Below are 18,932 nucleotides of genomic sequence, written 5' to 3' on the forward strand. Positions count from 1 at the left end.
CTGGGGTGGTGAAGTGAGCTAAAGAATGATGATGGATTCATCCCAGATCTGGAATTGGGGTTGAGTGTCTGAAAAGTTTCAGCGCTCCATCCATCATCTCCTTGTGTTTGCTTTGCTCACCCTAAATTGGCAGGGTATGCCCAGACATGGGTCTCTTACTCACTTTGCCACTAGATTCAACCTTGCTTGGCTGATGAGAGGTGTTACCCCAAACTGGTCCTAGGATGCTTGTTTACAGTCCAGGGAAGAAAAGGCTTGGCAGTTCGGTCTGGACTGTTCTCATGTGGCACAGGGTCAAGACTGATTTGCACATAGCTGTGTCTAAACAGGGGTGGTGAAGTGAGCTAAAGAATGATGATGGATTCAACCCAGATCTGTAACTGGGGGTGAGTGTCTGAAAAGTTTCAGCGCTACATCCATCATCTCCTTGTGTTTGTTTTGTTAGCCCTAAGTTGGCAGGGAATGCCTCGACGTGGATCCCTTGCTCACTTTGCCACTGGATTCAAGCTAGCCTGTCTGATGAGGGGTGTTATCCTAAAACTGGTCCCAGGAAGATTGATTCCAGTCCAGGGAAGACATGGCTTGGCAGGTCGGTCTGGACTGTTCCTGTGAGGCAGAGGGTCAAGACTGATTTGCAAATAGCTGTGTCTGACCTGGGGTGGTGAAGTGAGCTAAAGAATGATGATGGATTCAACCTAGATCGGTAATTGGGGATGAAAAACTGAAAAGTTTCAGTGCTCCATCCATCATCTCCTTGTGTTTGCTTTGTTCACCCTAAGTTGGCAGGGTGTGCCTAGACGTGGGTCCCTTGCTCACTTTGCCACTAGATTCAAGCTGGCTCAGCTGATGAGGGGTATTACCCCAAAACCGGTCCCACGATGCTTGTTTCCAGTCCAGGGAAGACACGGCCTGGCAGTTCGGTCTGGACTGCTCCCATGAAGCACAGGATCAAGACTGATTTGCATATAGCTATGTCTGATCTGGGGTGGTGAAGTGAGCTAAAGAATGATGATGGATTCATCCCAGATCTGTGACTGGGGGTGAGTGTCCGAAAAGTTTTAGCGCTCCATCCATCATATCCTTGTGTTTGCTTTGTTCACCCTAAGTTGGCAGGGTATGCCCAGACATGGGTCCCTTGCTCACTTTGCCACTAGATTCAACCTTGCTTGGCCGATGAGGGGTGTTACCCCAAACTGGTCATAGGATGCTTGTTTCCGGTCCAGGGAAGACAAGGCTTGGCAGTTCGGTCTGGACTGTTCCCATGAGGCATAGGGTCAAGACTGATTTGCATATAGCTGTGTCTGAACTGGGGTGGTGAAGTGAGCTAAAGAATGGTGATGGATTCAACCCAGATCTGTGACTGGGGTTGAATGTCTAAAAAGTTTCAGCGCTCCGCCCATCATCTCCTTGTGTTTGCTTAGTTTGCCCTAAGTTGGCAAGGTATGCCCAGAAGTGAGTTCCTTGCTCACTTTGCCATTGGATTCAAGCTAGCCTGGCTGATGAGGGGTGTTACCCCTAAACCGGTCACAGGATGCTTTTTACCAGTCCAGAGAAGACATGGCTTGGCATTTCGGTCTGGACTGTTGCCATGAGGCACAGGGTGAAGACTGATTTGCATATATCTGTGTCTCAACTGGGGTATTGAAGTGAACTAAAGAATGATGGATTCAACCCAGATGTGTGACTAGGGGTGAGTGTCTGAAAAGTTTCAGCTCTCCGTCGATCACCTCCTTGTGTTTGCTTTGTTCGTCCTAAGTTAGCAGGGTATGCCCAGACGTAGGTCCCTTGCTCACTTTGCCACTGGATTCAAACTAGCCTGGCTGATGAGGGGTGATAACCCGAAACCGGTCCCAGGATGCTTGTTTCTGGTCCAGGGAAGACATGGCTTGGCAGATTGATCTGGACCGTCCTCATGAGGCACAGGGTCAAGACTGATTTGCACACAGCGGTGTCTGAACAGGGGTGGTGAAGTGAGCTAAAGAATGATGATGGATTCAACACAGATCTGTAACTGGGGGTGAGTGTCTGAAAAGTTTCGGCGCTATATCCATCATCTCCTTGCGTTTGTTTTGTTAGCCCTAAGTTGGCAGGGTATGCTTCGACGTGGATCCCTTGCTCACTTTGCCACTGGATTCAAGCTAGCCTGGCTGATGAGGGGTGTTACCCTAATACTGGTTCCAGGAATCTTGTTTCCAGTCCAGGGAAGACATGGCTTCGCAGGTCGGTCTGGACTGTTCCCATGAGCCAAAGGGTCAAGATTGATTTGGATATAGCTGTGTCTGAACTGGGGTGGTGAAGTGAGCTAAAGAATGATGATGGATTCATCCCAGATCTGTAATTGGGGGTGAGTGTCTGAAAAGTTTCAGCGCTCCATCCATCATCTCCTTGTGTTTGCTTTGCTCACCCTAAATTGGCAGGGTATGCCCAGACATGGGTCCCTTACTCACTTTGCCACTAGATTCAACCTTGCTTGGCTGATGAGAGGTGTTACCCTAAAGTGGTCCTAGGATGCTTGTTTACAGTCCAGGGAAGACAAGGCTTGGCAGTTCGGTCTGGACTGTTCTCATGAGGCACAGGGTCAAGACTGATTTGCACATAGCTGTGTCTGAACAGGGGTGGTGAAGTGAGCTAAAGAATGATGATGGATTCAACCCAGATCTGTAACTGGGGATGAGTGTCTGAAAAGTTTCAGCGCTACATCCATCATCTCCTTGTGTTTGTTTTGTTAGCCCTAAGTTGGCTGGGAATGCCTCGACGTGGATCCCTTGCTCACTTTGCCACTGGATTCATGCTAGCCTGGCTGATGAGGGGTGTTACCCTAAAACTGGTCCCAGGAAGCTTGTTTCCAGTCCAGGGAAGACATGGCTTGGCAGGTCGGTCTGGACTGTTCCTGTGAGGCAGAGGGTCAAGACTGATTTGCAAATAGCTGTGTCTGACCTGGGGTGGTGAAGTGAGCTAAAGAATGATGATGGATTCAACCTAGATCGGTAAATGGGGATGAAAAACTGAAAAGTTTCAGCGCTCCGCCCATCGTCTCCTTGTTTGCTTTGTTTGCCCTAAGTTGGCAAGGTATGCCCAGAAGTGGGTCCCTTGCTCACTTTGCCATTGGATTCAAGCTAGCCTGGCTGATGAGGGGCGTTACCCCAAAACCAGTCCCAGGATGCTTGTTTCCAGTCCAGGGAAGAATTGGCTTGGCAGTTCGGTCTGGACTGTTCCCGTGAGGCACAGGGTTAAAACTGATTTGAATATAGCCATTTCTGAACTGGGGTGATGAAGTGAGCTAAACAATGATGATGGATTCAACCCAGATCTGTGACAGGGTAGGTGTCTGAACATTTTCAGCGCTCCATCCATCATCTCCTTGTGTTTGCTTTGTTCACCTTAAGTTGGCAGGGTGTGCCCAGACGTGGGTCCCTTGCTCACTTTGCCACTGGATTCAAGCTAGCCTGGCTGATCAGGGGTGTTACCCTAATACTGGTTCCAGGAAGCTTGTTTCCAGTCCAGGGAAGACATGGCTTCGCAGGTCGGTCTGGACTGTTCCCATGAGCCAAAGGGTCAAGATTGATTTGCATATAGCTATGTCTGAACTGGGGTATTGAAGTGAACTAAAGAATGATAATGGATTCAACCCAGATCTGTGACTAGGGGTGAGTGTCTGAAAAGTTTCAGCTCTCCGTCGATCACCTCCTTGTGTTTGCTTTGTTTGTCCTAAGTTGGCAGGGTATGCCCAGAAGTAGGTCCCTTGTTCAATTTGCCACTGGATTCAATCTAGCCTGGCTGATGAGGGGTGATACCCCAAAACTGGTCCCAGGATGCTTGTTTCTGGTCCAGGGAAGACATGGCTTGGCAGATTGATCTGAACTGTTCCCATGAGGCACAGGGTGAAGACTGATTTGCATATATCTGTGTCTCAACTGGGGTATTGAAGTGAACTAAAGAATGATGATGGATTCAACTCAGATCTGTGACTGAGGGTGAGTGTCTGAAAAGTTTCAGCGCTACATCCATCATCTCCTTGTGTTGGTTTTGTTAGCTCTAAGTTGGCAGGGTATGCCATCGACGTGGATCCCTTGCTCACTTTGAGATTGGATTCAACCTAGTCCGGCTGATGAGGGGTGTTAACCCAAAACTGGTCCCAGGATGCTTGTTTCCGGTCCAGGGAAGACATGGCTTGGCAGGTCGGTCTGGACTGTTCCCATGAGCCAAAGGGTCAAGATTGATTTGCATATAGCTATGTCTGAACTGGGGTGGTGAAGTGAGCTAAAGAATGATGATGGATTCATCCCAGATCTGTGACTGGGGTGAGTGTCTGAAAAGTTTCAGCGATCCATCCATCAAATCCTTGTGTTTGCTTTGTTCACCCTAATTTGACAGGGTATGCCCAGACATGGGTCCCTTGCTCACTTTGCCACTAGATTCAACCTTGCTTGGCTGATGAGGAGTGTTACCCCAAACTGGTCATAGGATGCTTGTTTCCGGCCCAGGGAAGGCAAGGGTTGGCAGTTCGGTCTGGACTGTTCCCATGAGGCATAGGGTCAAGACTGATTTGCATATAGCTGTGTCTGAACTGGGGTGGTAAAGTGAGCTAAAGAATGATGATGGATTCAACCCAGATCTGTGACTGGGGTTGAATGTCTAAAAAGTTTCAGCGCTCCGTCCATCATCTCCTTGTGTTTGCTTAGTTTGCCCTAAGTTGGCCAGGCATGCCCAGAAGTGAGTTCCTTGCCCACTTTGCCGTTGGATTCAAGCTAGCCTGGCTGATGAGGGGTGTTACCCCTAAACCGGTCACAGGATGCTTTTTTCCAGTCCAGGGAAGACATGGCTTGGCATTTCGGTCTGGACTGTTGCCATGAGGCACAGGGTGAAGACTGATTTGCATATATCTGTGTCTCAACTGGGGTATTGAAGTGAACTAAAGAATGATGATGGATTCAACCCAGATGTGTGACTAGGGGTGAGTGTCTGAAAAGTTTCAGCTCTCCGTCCATCACCTCCTTGTGTTTGCTTTGTTCGTCCTAAGTTGGCAGGGTATGCCCAGCCGTAGGTCCCTTGCTCAATTTGCCACTGGATTCAATCTAGCCTGGCTGATGAGGGGTGATAACCCGAAACCGGTCCCAGGATGCTTGATCTGGTCCAGGGAAGACATGGCTTGGCAGATTGATCTGGACTGTCCTCATGAGGCACAGGGTCAAGACTGATTTGCGCATAGCAGTGTCTGAACAGGGGTGGTGAAGTGAGCTAAAGAATGATGATGGATTCAACCCAGATCTGTAACTGGGGGTGAGTGTCTGAAAAGTTTCAGCGCTATATCCATCATCTCCTTGCGTTTGTTTTGTTAGCCCTAAGTTGGCAGGGTATGCTTCGACGTGGATCCCTTGCTCACTTTGCCACTGGATTCAAGCTAGCCTGGCTGATGAGGGGTGTTACCCTAATACTGGTTCCAGGAAGCTTGTTTCCAGTCCAGGGAAGACATGGCTTCGCAGGTCGGTCTGGACTGTTCCCATGAGCCAAAGGGTCAAGATTGATTTGCATATAGCTATGTCTGAACTGGGGTGGTGAAGTGAGCTAAAGAATGATGATGGATTCATCCCAGATCTGTAATTGGGGTTGAGTGTCTGAAAAGTTTCAGCGCTCCATCCATCATCTCCTTGTGTTTGCTTTGCTCACCCTAAATTGGCAGGGTATGCCCAGACATGGGTCTCTTACTCACTTTGCCACTAGATTCAACCTTGCTTGGCTGATGAGAGGTGTTACCCCAAACTGGTCCTAGGATGCTTGTTTACAGTCCAGGGAAGAAAAGGCTTGGCAGTTCGGTCTGGACTGTTCTCATGAGGCACAGGGTCAAGACTGATTTGCACATAGCTGTGTCTAAACAGGGGTGGTGAAGTGAGCTAAAGAATGATGATGGATTCAACCCAGATCTGTAACTGGGGGTGAGTGTCTGAAAAGTTTCAGCGCTACATCCATCATCTCCTTGTGTTTGTTTTGTTAGCCCTAAGTTTCCAGGGAATGCCTCGACGTGGATCCCTTGCTCACTTTGCCACTGGATTCAAGCTAGCCTGTCTGATGAGGGGTGTTATCCTAAAACTGGTCCCAGGAAGATTGATTCCAGTCCAGGGAAGACATGGCTTGGCAGGTCGGTCTGGACTGTTCCTGTGAGGCAGAGGGTCAAGACTGATTTGCAAATAGCTGTGTCTGACCTGGGGTGGTGAAGTGAGCTAAAGAATGATGATGGATTCAACCTAGATCGGTAATTGGGGATGAAAAACTGAAAAGTTTCAGTGCTCCATCCATCATCTCCTTGTGTTTGCTTTGTTCACCCTAAGTTGGCAGGGTGTGCCTAGACGTGGGTCCCTTGCTCACTTTGCCACTAGATTCAAGCTGGCTCGGCTGATGAGGGGTATTACCCCAAAACCGGTCCCACGATGCTTGTTTCCAGTCCAGGGAAGACACGGCCTGGCAGTTCGGTCTGGACTGCTCCCATGAGGCACAGGATCAAGACTGATTTGCATATAGCTATGTCTGATCTGGGGTGGTGAAGTGAGCTAAAGAATGATGATGGATTCATCCCAGATCTGTGACTGGGGGTGAGTGTCCGAAAAGTTTTAGCGCTCCATCCATCATATCCTTGTGTTTGCTTTGTTCACCCTAAGTTGGCAGGGTATGCCCAGACATGGGTCCCTTGCTCACTTTGCCACTAGATTCAACCTTGCTTGGCCGATGAGGGGTGTTACCCCAAACTGGTCATAGGATGCTTGTTTCCGGTCCAGGGAAGACAAGGCTTGGCAGTTCGGTCTGGACTGTTCCCATGAGGCATAGGGTCAAGACTGATTTGCATATAGCTGTGTCTGAACTGGGGTGGTGAAGTGAGCTAAAGAATGGTGATGGATTCAACCCAGATCTGTGACTGGGGTTGAATGTCTAAAAAGTTTCAGCGCTCCGCCCATCATCTCCTTGTGTTTGCTTAGTTTGCCCTAAGTTGGCAAGGTATGCCCAGAAGTGAGTTCCTTGCTCACTTTGCCATTGGATTCAAGCTAGCCTGGCTGATGAGGGGTGTTACCCCTAAACCGGTCACAGGATGCTTTTTACCAGTCCAGAGAAGACATGGCTTGGCATTTCGGTCCGGACTGTTGCCATGAGGCACAGGGTGAAGACTGATTTGCATATATCTGTGTCTCAACTGGGGTATTGAAGTGAACTAAAGAATGATGATGGATTCACCCCAGATCTGTGACTAGGGGTGAGGGTATGAAAAGTTTCAGCTCTCCGTCCATCATCTCCTTGTGTTTGCTTTGTTCGTCCTAAGTTGGCAGGGTATGCCCAGACGTAGGTCCCTTGCTCAATTTGCCACTGGATTAGATCTAGCCTGGCTGATCAGGGGTGATACCCCGAAACCGGTCCCAGGATGCTTGTTTCTGGTCCAGGGAAGACATGGCTTGGCAGATTGATCTGGACTGTTCTCATGAGGCACAGGGTCAAGACTGATTTGCACATAGCTGTGTCTGAACAGGGGTGGTGAAGTGAGCTAAAGAATGATGATGGATTCAACCCAGATCTGTAACTGGGGGTGAGTGCCTGAAAAGTTTCAGCGCTACATCCATCATCTCCTTGTGTTTGTTGTGTTAGCGCTAAGTTGGCAGGCTATGCCTCGACGTGGATCCCTTGCTCACTTTGCCACTGGATTCAAGCTAGCCTGGCTGATGAGGGGTGTCACCCTAAAACTTGTCCCAGGAAGCTTGTTTCCAGTCCAGGGAAGACATGGCTTGGCAGGTCGGTCTGGACTGTTCCCATGAGCGAAAGGGTCAAGATTGATTTGCATATAGCTATATCTGAACTGGGGTGGTGAAGTGAGCTAAAGAATCATGATGAATTCATCCCAGATCTGTGACTGGGGGTGAGTGTCTGAAAAATTTCAGCGCTCCATCCATCATCTCCTTGTGTTTGCTTTGTTCACCCTAAGTTGGCAGGGTATGCCCAGACATGGGTCCCTTGCTCACTTTGCCACTAGATTCAACCTTGCTTGGCTGATGAGAGGTGTTACCCCAAACTGGTCCTAGGATGCTTGTTTCCGGTCCAGGGAAGACAAGGCTTGGCAGTTCGGTCTGGACTGTTCCCATGAGGCATAGGGTCAAGACTGATTTGCATATAGCTGTGTCTGAACTGGGGTGGTGAAGTGAGCTAAAGAATGATGATGGCTTCAACCCAGATCTGTGACTGGGGCTGAAAATCTAAAAAGTTTCAGCGCTCCGCCCATCATCTTGTGTTTGCTTTGTTTGCCCTAAGTTGGCAAGGTATGCCCAGAAGTGGGTCCCTTGCTCACTTTGCCAATGGATTCAAGCTAGCCTGGCTGATGAGGGGCGTTACCCCTAAACCAGTCACAGGATGCTTTTTTCCAGTCCAGGGAAGACATGGCTTCGCATTTCGGTCTGGACTGGTGCCATGAGGCACAGAGTGAAGACTGATTTGCATATATCTGTGTCTCAATTGGGGTATTGAAGTGAATTAAAGAATGATGATGGATTCAACCCAGATCTGTGACTAGGGGTGAGTGTATGAAAAGTTTCAGCTCTCCGTCCATCATCTCCTTGTGTTTGCTTTGTTCGCCCTAAGTTGGCAGGGTATGCCCAGACGTGGGACCCTTGCCTAATTTGCCACTGGATTCAATCTAGCCTGGCTGATGAGGGGTGATACCCCGAAACCGGTCCTAGGATGCTTGTTTCTGGTCCAGGGAAGACATGGCTTGGCAGATTGATCTGGACTGTTCTCATGAGGCACAGGGTCAAGACTGATTTGCACATAGCTGTGTCTGAACAGGGGTGGTGAAGTGAGCTAAAGAATGATGATGGATTCAACCCAGATCTGTAACTGGGGGTGAGTGTCTGAAAAGTTTCAGCGCTACATCCCTCATCTCCTTGTGTTTGTTTTGGTAGCCCTAAGTTGGCAGGTATGCCCAGAAGTGGGTCCCTTGCTCACTTTGCCATTGGATTCAAGCTAGCCTGGCTGATGAGGGGCATTACCCCAAAACCAGTCCAAGGATGCTTGTTTCTAGTCCAGGGAAGAATTGGCTTGGCCGTTCGGTCTGGACTGTTCCCATGAGGCACAGGGTTAAAACTGATTTGAATATAGCCATGTCTGAACTGGGGTGGTGAAGTGAGCTAAACAATGATGATGGCTTCAACCCAGATCTGTGACGGGGGTGAGTGTCTGAAAATTTGCAGCGCTCCATCCATAATCTCCTTGTGTTTGCTTTGTTCACCCTAAGTTGGCAGGGTGTGCCCAGACGTGGGTCCCTTGCTCACTTTGCCACTAGATTCAAGCAGGCTCGACTGATGAGGGGTATTACCCCAAAACCGGTCCCACGATGATTGTTTCCAGTCCAGGGAAGACATGGCTTGGCAGTTTGGTCTGGACTGTTCCCATGAGCCAAAGGTTCAAGACTGATTTGCATATAGCTATGTCTGAACTGGGGTGGTGAATGAGCTAAAGAATGATGATGGATTCATCCGAGATCTGTGACTAGGGGTGAGTGTCTAAAATGTTTCAGCGCTCTGTCCATCATATCCTTGTGTTTGCTTTGTTCACCCTAAGTTGACAGGGTATGCCCAGACATGGGTCCCTTGCTCAGTTTGCCATTAGATTCAAGCTGGCTTGGCTGATGAGGGGTGTTATCCCTTAACCTATCCTAGGATGCTTGTTTCCGGTCGCTGGAAGGCTTGGCTTGGTAGTTCGGTCTGGACTATTCCCATGAGGCACAGGTCAAGACGGATTTGCATATAGCTGTGTCTGAATTGGGGTGGTGAAGTGAGCTAAATAATGATGATGGATTCAACCCAGATCTGTGACTAGGGGTGAGTGTCTGAAAGGTTTCAGTGCTTCGTCCATCATCTCCTTGTGTTTGCTTTGTTTGCCCTAAGTTGGCAAGGTGTGCCCAGAAGTGGGTCCCTTGCTCACTTTGCCTCTGGTTTCAAGCTAGCCTGGCTGATGAGGGGTGTTACCCCAAAACCGGTCCCAGGATGCTTTTTTCTGGTCCAGGGAAGACATGGCTTGGCAGTTCAATCTGAACTGTTCCCATGAGGCACATGTTGAAGACTGATTTGCATATATCTGTGTCTCAACTGGGGTGGTGAAGTGAGCTAAAGAATGATGATGGATTCAACCGAGATCGGTGACTAGGGGTGAGTGTCTGAAAAGTTTCAGCGCTTGGTCCATCATCTCCTTGTGTTTGCCAGTACCAGTACCATTAGTCTTTATTCGATTTAACAAAATCATGAAAGACACAAACACAAATCAAAAGACATTACATATAAAAACACATTAAAATCGTTAAGTTCATCAATAAATAAGCTAAAATGAATTCTAAAAGAGCATTAAACTAATCAGACTAACAGCAATTCTAACAATGTATGATTAAAAAACCCCCTGGGCAGCAGCATTGTAAAAACATTTTACAGAATTTGGCACTAGGCAACAGCGATGGTGATAGCTTGAGAGGGAATTATCTGTGGTTTGCTAGAGGCTTTCGCCCTTAGGTTCCACGCCCACGCCCAACCCAGAAATTTTGCTAATGGGATAGAAATGGTTGGGGAAGTGCTGATACATAAAATTCTTAATGCAATGGCACTGCTCGTGGTACCCAAATTCCTACATAATGGTGACAACCACACTCGCCTTGGAACAGCAAGTGCTGGACAGACAAACAGTAGATGGGCGATAGATTCAACATGCACCCCACAAGCTGGACAGATCTCTTCGTTTGCACTAGACCATCTGCCTGTAAGAGACTTAATTGGAAGAGAACCTGCTCGCAACTGAAAATACAGCTTCCTGTCTCTAGGCTTTGTGATCAGGTCCCAATAGGGTTCAAAGGCGGGTGTAAACTTCGCCTCCAGATAACGACCAGCCATCCCATTAGGATTTACCCGGTTCCACACCTGGTGGTTAACCCACTCCCAATAAATAGCTTTCATAACTTTCTTTGGGGGGAACTGCACAGTTGTTGGTTCACTCCATAGTCCCGCCATGCCCAAGGCTGTTAAGGTCTGACGGAGCTGTTTCAGCCATTCGATTTTATGAAAGACATCTAGTTCTATGACATCAATAATCCCTTTAGCATACGAAGAGAGCTCGGGAGTAGTCCAAAGCCTTCGCCAGTATAAAATTGGACGTAATCTGGCGATATCTGCAACGGCATTCCTGCCAAGCTCGTACCTTACAGGGACCATTGGTGAACTCTGCGGGAGGCTTGTTACGCTACGGAGAAAGGAATTTTCTGCTGTTGTTAGGGGAGCCAGCCTACTAAACCCCCATAATTCTGCCCCGTACAAAGCTGAACCCAGTGCCTTTGCCTCATAGACTTGGAGTACAGGTTTAACGGGCTTGGTGAAAGACTTCTTGTGTTCTTTTATCAGGGTTCCCGAGATTTGTCTAAGCTTCAGGGCAGCGACCTCAATGTGCTTATCCCACTTGCCGGTACTAGTTATGTGTATACCCAAGTAGACAAAGTTGGAAACCATTTCTATTTGTTGCCCATCCAAAAAAAACTTACTCACTCTACGATTTGGATGCGGATTAAAGGCCATGAGTTTGGTCTTGGTCACGTTTACCTCCAAACCATGGCCAAGACAAAACTCCTCAAAGACTTTTAAAGCTCTTTGCAAGCCACTTGGAGTTTTTGATACGATTAGCGTATCATCTGCAAACATTAATATCGGAGTAGTAACTCCAGCAAGTTTTGGGGCATCAATAGTGGCGTTAAGCATAGCTTGGGCAATCCCATTAATATACAAGGAAAAGAGGGTTGGAGCCATGGTGCAGCCTTGCCTCACACCCCGCTCGACCGGAAACTCTGGAGTGACTTCACCTGCTCCACCCCACTGGATCCTTGCAAAATTAGACTCATGAAGCCTCCTTATCATTGTCAAAATTTCTACCGGGAGTCCTAATTTATTGAGCACAGCCCATAGCCGATGACGGGGGACAAGGTCAAAGGCAGCTCTCAGATCCACAAATGCTACATAGAGACTGCCTTTCCCCAGGGTGACCACTTTCCAGTGGAGTTGCACAAATCTAAAGACCTGATCCAATGTGCTGGTTGCCTTACGAAAACCAGCTTGAAGGTCAGAGAGAACCATATTATCGTCAGCCCATGCTAACACCTGGTTCAATAACATCCTCCCAATAACCTTCTGGATTGTGTCAATTAGACTGATTGGTCTGTAGTTTCCAGGGAGGGTTCTGTCACCCTTTTTAAACACAGGAATTATGACAGCCCCCCCCCAGGATTTAGGAACTGGCGCACCAACAGCAATTGCATTTGCCAAAAGGGTAATGTATTCGCTCCAGGGTTTTTTGTTACCAAGGAAAAGATCAGATGGTATCCCATCGAGACCTGGAGCGCGCCCAGCTGCTACGGATCCCAGGGCCAATAGAGTGTCTTTGGTGCAAAAAGGGCCACTTGTGTTTGCTTTGTTCGTCCTAAATTGGCAGGGTATGCCCAGATGTGGGTCCCTTGCTCACTTTGCCACTGGATTCAAACTAGCCTGGCTGATGAGGGATGTTACCCCGAAACCGGTCCCAGGATGCTTGTTTCTGGTCCAGGGAACACATGGCTTGGCAGATCGATCTGGACTGTTCTCATGAGGCACAGAGTCAAGACTGATTTGCATATAGCTGGGTCTGAACTGAGGTGGCAAAGTGAGGTAAAGAATGATGATGGATTCCACCCAGAGCTGTGACTTGGGGTGAGTGTCTGAAAAGTTTCAGCGCTCGGTCCATCATCTCCTTGTGTTTGCTTTGGAATATTATAGGGCAGCTGGCCAGGTGAATTCTGTACAACCTGCAGTTTCCTTACTACAGATTTTGGAGCTCCTAAATACAGAAATGTCCGTAGTCCAGGTGAGATTGAATCAATCCCTGGACTACTATTCTTTTAGAAGTTGAAGGGTGCAGATGTACAATTTCCCTGAGAGTCCTAAGGATGCCAAAACAAGTTGTAGCCAGTTTTGTAGCCTGGATTTCCATGGCCAATGGTTTGTCTAACCAGAAGGCTTGTCTTTTTATGGGCGACTTGGGAGAGGGAGGTGAGGTTCTGGACTTTTAAGAGTCCAGAGGTGTCAGGGAAACAACACCCGAAGACCCCTGAGTTCCTCCTGTCCCGGTGCACAAATAAACAGAGACACGGGCTTCTCGATGGTGGCGTCAAAGACCAAGGTTTATTTACTGCAGGGACACAGAAATCATAGGAACCACACAGAGGCAGAATCTACGAGACTGTTCAAATTGCATTAAGTGGGTTACTCTTTAAATACACAAAAAATGTCTTTAGGCTACATTACACGAATATTTCTCATGCCTAACCCGGTATCCCAAACAAACAGTAAATTTGACATCAAACAATAATTAGTCGTAGGTTTTCGGTATTCGATCAGGTCCTCTCGACAGTTTTCCATTCTTTGCCCGATCCTCCCCATCATAAAAATCGTAACCTCCCCATTGTAAAAGCCCAGAAGGTAAGGGGCAGAGCCAGGTGCAAAGGATTGAAATGTAGGATAAGAGGTGTTTATGGATCATAAACGGGCATGGCTACCGTCTTCGGCCTTTCAGTCAGGACATCGGACACGAGAACCAGTATAGCAGGAGTGGCCTCAGGCAAGGGAGGTAGCTTGATTCTGCCTAGTCATGCAGCGTCAGCCTTTCTCGGGGCTCGAGCTTATGTGTCCTTAACAAGGTGACTCTGCCGATCATTGACTATGTGAGGGCAAGAAACAAAATGGATGCCGTAACTAAAATGGATGCCACGACTTTACCACCGAATGCCCTATTTCTCAGTGAATTCATGCTAGTTGCGCAGCGAAAACACTGTCATGTATATAATGGATCATTTGCGGTTCATTGGTACCAAAATCGTGTCGGTACTACGATACCGAATTCACGGGTTCGGATCGCTACAGAACCTCAGACCGTCCTTTTGCCCTTACATAGGCAATAACTCACTCTATGTCAGAGTCCATCTCTATGTTCATCAGGTCACTGATATGTTGTTGGAGCATTACTCTATCCCGTGGCGTATCTCTAAAAACAGGTGGTCTTCTTACGCATGTAGAAATGCAGAGATTACATAAGGCAGGACCACACTGAACAATGAGACAGCACGAAAATAAAAATACTAATGCAACACCAGTGACTATCAGAACCTTCCATCCCCACGCAGACAACAGGCTCCAGAACCATCCCATTAATGACCAGTCACCTTCCTCTACATCAGAGGTATTCAAACTTTTTGATGCCGAGACCCCCCTGTTAAAGTTTTTTTAGGTGCAAGGACCCCCTCCTGACAAACCTTTCTAGAACTTGGTACTCCTCATCATTGACAACTATTTACAACCATAAACGCCCCTGATACCCACAGCAAATAATTTTTACAGTGGGTAAATAATATTAAACAGTGTTTATCAAACCAAAGGTCAGTGAGCATGGAAGTGTGGTCCAAGGTGTGGCTAAAAACAAAGGGCCTCATTTATGAGGAATTGTGCTAGTCTTCTTGCTGCGCTGCCCTATGCCAATGTGAAAGCGTAAGAATGCACCTTATTTATGAAATATGGTGCATTCCTGTCCTTTCCCACTGCGTTGGTGCACAAATTGCTGCCTAGCGCATATGTAGGCAGGATTGTTTTTGTGCAGGTAGGTGCCCCGAGAGGGTTTCCTCTTTCTTTGTGAGCTGCAGAATGCAGCACACATGGAAAGGGGAAAACATACAAGGAGACATGGAAACATTTTTTCTCATTACACCTGCTGTGGGGATGCGTAAGGTTTTGGCACTGCCTCAGGTTCATATGGTTTTGTAAATCTGGGGCAGTGTCAAAATCCATGGGTGTTGCGTGGGAACCCTCACCGCAATGCCCATGGAACTCCAACTTAACAGACTAAGGCAAGACAGCGACTTGCGCTACTTTGTCTTACTCCATATAAACGAGGGCACTCAACCACACAGGGTACTTTGCGTCGCCTCATAGATATGATTGCGACAATTGTGCCGCTGGAGCTTAAACAAAATGATGCTCTGGTGGCTCAAGCCTCTCTTAATCAGCCCCAAAATAAAGTAGCTACATATAAAATAATGGGTAGCTTAAACGAAAAATACATTCTAAAAAGTTGTTACACTGTGGTAAATGCACTGTAGTACATTAGGAAACCTCTATTAGTTAATGCACTGCAGAGGTCTGTGTGTAACCAGAGAACCACAGAATTATATTTGGTTGGTGCAGTGGGGTATAGTGGCTTGTGGATGTTTGGTGCTACGAGGTCACAGCCTGAGACAGAAAGCACTGTGAAAGTGCAAGTCATTAGTTTATTCTTGCAATACACACATTATACGGTAGACTGCTACAAACTGTGAAAATAGTTTTAGGATATAATGGAGCTTCCAAAGTGTACATTTTAGTAATACTAGAACATAAGTAATGCATTGTTTTTTGCATTCCCTTTAACACCTCCTCTGAGGTACTAAGGGGCAGATTTATATTCCCTGGCGCATCCCTGCAAATCAGCATGGATGCGCCAGGGAAGATGCGTCACAAAAGTTTACCCTTGCGCCACAATAGATGCGCCGCATTTACAATGCAGCGCATCGTGGCGCAAGGGTAAACAGATGCGTGACGCATCTGATGGCGGAAGGTTGGCGCATTGCTGTAGTTGCGTCGCAAGCGCGACGCAGCTCCAGCAAGGCTCGGGGGTGCCCTATCGTTACAATGCTGCGTAAATCCTTACGCCTGCTTCAAGCAGGCGCAGGGTTTTGACGCAGCATGGCCGGAAAAGTGACTGAGTGAAATCTTGTAGATTTCACTCAGCCACTTTTCAAAGGCGTTCCTACGCCGGAACGCCCCCCCCCCTGTGCAGGTACGCCCACATGTGGCGCAAGCTTTACAACGTGACGCATCTCCCTAGATGCGTCACGTTGTAAATGGGGCGCAACATGGCGCAGGGTTTACGCCGCCGCTGCATCACAAAAGTGACGCAACGGCGGCGTAAAAGTTGCGCAAGTCCGTCTTACATCTGCCCCAAGTGATTAAAAACATGCTCTTCTTACTACCAGTAAAAAAAAAAAATATTTGCCATCACAAAGCAATTAAAGACAGAATCACTCCCAAGCACCATTTACATTAGCAGATTAACTCAAAACGCACAATTGCATTTCATTCAGGCAAGCAGGCACCCTGGCACGAAGGATTGTTTCACCTGTCCTCCCAGCCTCTTCCTCTCACAGAATAAGAGACTCAATTACCTTCAGCTGAAGCATTTTAATGACCAGAATGAAGCGTCCCTGTTTTCAAAAGGAAGAGCACATGTTTTAGATTCCAGGCAGGAGTGAGGCCTGGAAATGCGCGACCCCCTTCCCAGGACTCCAGGGCCCCCCTGGGGGTCGCGCCCCACAGATTGAAGACCTCTGCTCTACATGAATAGAGTCAGAAATCTTATGTAACTTAGAGATGGCCTTGTATACTGTTGGCGCATTATCTGGAATAAAAACGCAGCAACTTGATTGGATCATCTTACATACTCCACCTCGATCTGCAAGTAACACGTCAAGGACCATACGGTTCTGTAACGTCATGAGGCGATCCGCTTGAAGCTCAGCTGTCAGGTTACTAAGAGCACCCGCCGTTTCAGTGATAGTGGATTCAACTACCCGTGTTAGTTGACGTAAGTTTCTACTGTTGGCCATAGGCCCCCAGAATGGGAGGAAACCCTTGAAAAAGTCTCCTGCTTCTTGGCCAGCAGTATCTTCTTTACTGAAAACACCTCTCACAACTCTAGTTTTGTGATAGTTCGGTGCAGCAGTATATGTCGGAGGTAACAGTTGAGCGATGTAATATGAGCCTGAGAAGTCAGCAGGCAGCCATGTGTATGCTCTGTCTTGACAAACAAAATAGGTACCCTTAGCAGCTAAGAATGCCGGGGAATACTGTGACAGAAAAACATATGTTTCGATACAGTCACTCTTCCCTAGTCGAGCTTTCGGATTCCTCCCATTTCCTTGCAAACAGACTTGACCTTGGTGGGGTACGACCCAGATCGGAGTTGAGCTCTTACGTTTGTTCTCACCCAGAGTAATGCCATATTCCGTAACATTCCAACCCATGTAAACTCGCAATTCATCTTTGGGAATGAACGGAGTATTATTGACATCTCTCACCATGTCGGTGATTCCTTTTACCAAGGCTCTGTTAGCAGAGTTATACCGGGTGGAACGCGGAGGTCGTGGAGGATAGGTCTCTAGGGCATAAGCGAACATGGTCTGAAATGCCCAGAATGATCCATTATAACTAAAAGGCAGAACCAAATAGGGGATGCCCTTGTCCATGGTATGTGGTATCAAACCACACACCCAGCAGTTTGTTGTATTAACCACTAGTTGATGTTGGTGCAAGAGTTGAATGAAAGTGTTATTTATAAACTCAGAGCGTCGAGCTTGTTCGTGGGCAGGAAAAGGATGGAAAGAATGAAGAGAAACAACAGTCGGAGAAACAGGAGCATGGGGAGATACTGTAGATGCAACAGGTGTAAAGATCAACTGAATACCAAAAATAATTCCGCCTGCCAAAGTTATTAAAACAATTAGAAGTGTCAGAGTACATTGCATTAGAAAACATTTGCTATACAATATGTCATATAGCTTTGTCTTGTGCACATTTATGACATTAACCCGTCGTAATTCAGGAAGCTCCATCTTCTACAACCGTTCGCAACGGATGGTTTGTACCTGTTAAAAACTTGCCTCTGTTTATCCTGGGAGTTCCCAAGACAAACAGAAGAAACCGACCTAGTGTCTGATTCCCTGCAAATTAAAACAAGGCACACGTTACGACCCTACGGTAACCCAGATGGCAAGGTGAGAGAAATAATAAAAAAAAACAAAAAGATAAAAATTTTGAGCAAACTTCCTGACTGAATGGAATGCAGTAAGATCAAAACAGTTTTCAAACAGAATGGTAATTATGTAATGTCATTAGTTCATAACATGAGAACGTAGATTATATCTGCACTTTCCGGGTCTTGTCTGGTCTTGAAATAGCTGGTATACAGGTGCGGAAATGTTCGACTCCACAGGTGACAAATGTTCACTTTGTACAGTACTCGGTTCAGGATTCAAAGGAGCGGTTCCTGCTGGGGTGTCAAAGTTCTGTGTTCCCGTTCGTGGGTGGTCCGTTATGTACTCTGCATCACTGAAAGGGATGTGCCTAGGAACAGGTTCTGTCTCAGATATACCAATTCCCTGTCTAACCCAGTTATCATAGGGGAGTGGAAGAGGGACACGCTTCGTATGGCTGGCGTGCACCCAGTTTTTCCTTCCAGCTAGGCGGACTGCAGTTCTTGTTGTGAGGAGGACTTGGAACGGACCCACGAATCTTGGCTGGAGGTTCCGAGTACGTTCAAAGTTCCGAACTACCACTTGGTCGCCTGGTTTCAACGTGTGGCCTGGACTCTCCGGCAGTTTAGGCAAGGATTCAAATACCTGTTGATGAATAAGGCTCAATTTAGCAGTCAGATCATGAAGGTAATCAATCAACATTGGGTATTCAATCTGTTTGAATTCCTTTGGCCTAGGGACTCCCCAAACATTAGCAGGGCGGCCGAACACAATCTCATATGGGCTAAGCCCTACTCGAGAGTGTACAGTCGCTCTGGTGGACAGTAAAGCTAAAGGCAGTGCGTCTGGCCAAGAGAGACCAGTGGAAGCTTGAATTTTCGCAAGTTTCAGCTTCAGGGTGCCATTGTACCCTTCAACCAAACCCGCTGATTGTGGGTGATTCGCACTGTGGTATTTTTGGGAAATACCCAGACCCGCACACACACTCTTCATAACTTTCCCTACAAACTCACTTCCATTGTCCGACCAAACCATCCGCGGCATACCATACCTGGGGAAGTATTCT

The sequence above is a fragment of the Triturus cristatus genome, chromosome 8 (genome assembly GCF_964204655.1).
Source record: "Triturus cristatus chromosome 8, aTriCri1.1, whole genome shotgun sequence".
Classification (NCBI taxonomy): domain Eukaryota; kingdom Metazoa; phylum Chordata; class Amphibia; order Caudata; family Salamandridae; genus Triturus; species Triturus cristatus.